Genomic DNA, 3,018 nt, shown 5'->3' with positions numbered 1-3,018 from the left:
ATATAGTTATATACTAATTTATAAAATATATACACATGTATACGTTAAATAGACATGCCTATAGAAGATATATTCACATATATATGCTCTATTCAATGTATATGTACTACTTTAAATAAAATATACTACAATACATATACATTACAATATATATATATATAGTTATATACTAATTTATAAAATATATACACATGTGTACGTTAAATATACATGTCTATAGAAGATATATTCACATATATACTCTCTATTCAATGTATATGTACTACTTTAAATAAAATATACTACAATATATATATATATATTACAATATATATAAATATAGTTATATACTAATTTATAAAATATATACACATGTATACGTTAAATATACACGTCTATAGAAGATATATTCACATATATAAGCTCTATTCAATGTATATGTACTACTTAAAATAAAATATACTACAATATATATATATATATATATAGTTATATACTAATTTATAAAATATATACACATGTGTACGTTAAATATACATGTCTATAGAAGATATATTCACATATATACTCTCTATTCAATGTATATGTACTCCTTTAAATAAAATATACTACAATATATATATATATATATTACATATATAAATATAGTTATATACTAATTTATAAAACATATACACATGTATACATTAAATATACACGTCTATAGAAGATATATTCACATATATACGCTCTATTCAATGTATATATACTACTTTAAATAAAATATACTATAATATATATACATTACAATATATATATATATATATACACGCCTATAGAAAATATATACACAAATATACAAAATATATGCTACTAAATATAATAAATTAATAATACTTGGTATTAAATTAATAATATATTAGAAGTAAGTTTTAAATTTAAACCAGAAATTCAATTTAAATCATTAAATGAAAAAAATTACAAAGTAAGGACTAAGGAGTGAATGAATGTTGAATTTTATTGATTGCAAAATGATCCAAAATTTATAATTTACATGAATGAAAAATCTACAAATTATGCATCATTTTGTCCAACTCATTCATGTTACTATTAACGGGAACTTGCATAGGATAGTCAAAGTCACGGGGGCAAAACCATGCATTGGACTTGGTTTTGCCGAGTTCTCCCGTGAAGACATAATTTCTTCAAGTTTCTGTTCGTTGTTCGGCTCCGGTTCCATTCCTTGGTTTCTTCTTTCCGCTCTAATCCAATCACTGAGGCAAACTAGAACATTCATGTCATTGCTTCCCAATGAGTGTCGGTTGTCTCCAAGCCGTTGTCATCCCTGACTAAAGACGCTCTCTGATGCAACGGTTAACATTGGAACATTCAAGATATCTCTAGCTAATCTTGAAAGCACAGGATGTGTTTCATTACTCCTCCACCGATCCAACGTGTTGATCCGTCGTCTGCAATCCTCTGGCGGCGACCGAAGATAATATTTCAGCTCTTCCCGATAAGTTGATGTGTAAGCTCTGTCATAAACACTGTTCCAACAAGGTAAATCATAAAAGGAATCAAGAAAACCACTATGTGCCGGCCTTTTAAAAGATGATGGCTCTTCGGGAGGATGAGGAGCGACAGTTGGAGTGATATTTGTAGGTACGGCTAAATCAACTAAATCAGCATAGTGATTATATAATTTTTCTATGTATTCATTCACATCACCCATAACCGTCCACAGATCAGGTTGTACTTGTTCAGAATCATTGTTAGTATTTATTTCTAAGTTAGCATAAATAATAGTACTAAAGTGACACATAGTATTATATTTCATGCACGGATTTAGCATAGCACCAACCAAGTAAATAGGGGGAATCAGGAAAAAATATTTTTTAAATTAGTAAAAATGACACCAACAGCTTCTTTATAACCTTCTTTGTTTTTATATTCTTTGAGCAAACCAGAAATATCGACTATATATGCCAAAATATTACAAACAGTAGGATAATAAGCACTGGAAAATTCAACCGTAGCTACATAAATTTTTTCTAAAAACTTAACAAGATCATTAATTATAACCCAATCAGAATCATGTAGCATGCAATCAGCAGAATCAACAAATGAACCGCAATGTTGGTTAAAAACTAGTGTAATAGAAACTCTGTATTTATAATATTTTCTTGATATTTAACTTTAAATTCTTTAATTCTCGATCTACGATTATTTCCTTGAATAAAACCAACAGCAAGACGGATTTTTTCGATATAAAATTCAAAAAGTTCAAGACCATCTTTTACAATTAAATTATAGATATGACATGCACACTTAATATGAAAAATTTCAGGCAACGGCGGAGATAGCTTAAATTTTAACTTTTTTTATAGCAGTCTTATTGTTAGAAGCATTATCAAAAGCAATACATAAGATTTTATTTTCGATACCATAAAATCCGGCAACTTTAACAATAGAATCAACAATAAAATCTCCAGTATGTTTACGATCTTCATCGGATAAAAAAACAAGAATACGTTTTTGCATCACAAAATTACTATCCATCCAGTGACAAGTAACGGTTAAATAATCATTTTTATTTACAACACGACCAAGATCAGAAGTTAGGGACAATCTATATTGAATATTTTTTAACAATGTTGATAAATAAAAATAATATTGGGAATGAAGTCTAAAAATATCAGACCGACAAGTACTTCTAAGAATACCATTAAACATAAGATTATAAATTGCTTGAATATAATAAATAAAGTCATCAGAAGAAGGAAAACTAAAAGACAGACAACCCACAGCTACCATTTTAGCTATTTCTTCCCGGTCCCTCAATTTATTATATTTCTTCGTTACCTAACCGGTTGCTGGGTCCATTCTAGTTTGCGTTGGCCCACCAACATCCCCACCACCTCGTGCAATATTTAACTCTATTTCGTGAGCATCACGTATATGTCTCATTAACGTACCCATACCCCCTTGCTTGCCTCCACTTTTATGCTTATATATTTATTGACAAATATTGCATTGCACCTCAGTATCTGATATACATTC

This window comes from Capsicum annuum, unplaced genomic scaffold, assembly GCF_002878395.1.
Source record: "Capsicum annuum cultivar UCD-10X-F1 unplaced genomic scaffold, UCD10Xv1.1 ctg2352, whole genome shotgun sequence".
Classification (NCBI taxonomy): domain Eukaryota; kingdom Viridiplantae; phylum Streptophyta; class Magnoliopsida; order Solanales; family Solanaceae; genus Capsicum; species Capsicum annuum.
This window is presented reverse-complemented; position numbering follows the sequence as displayed.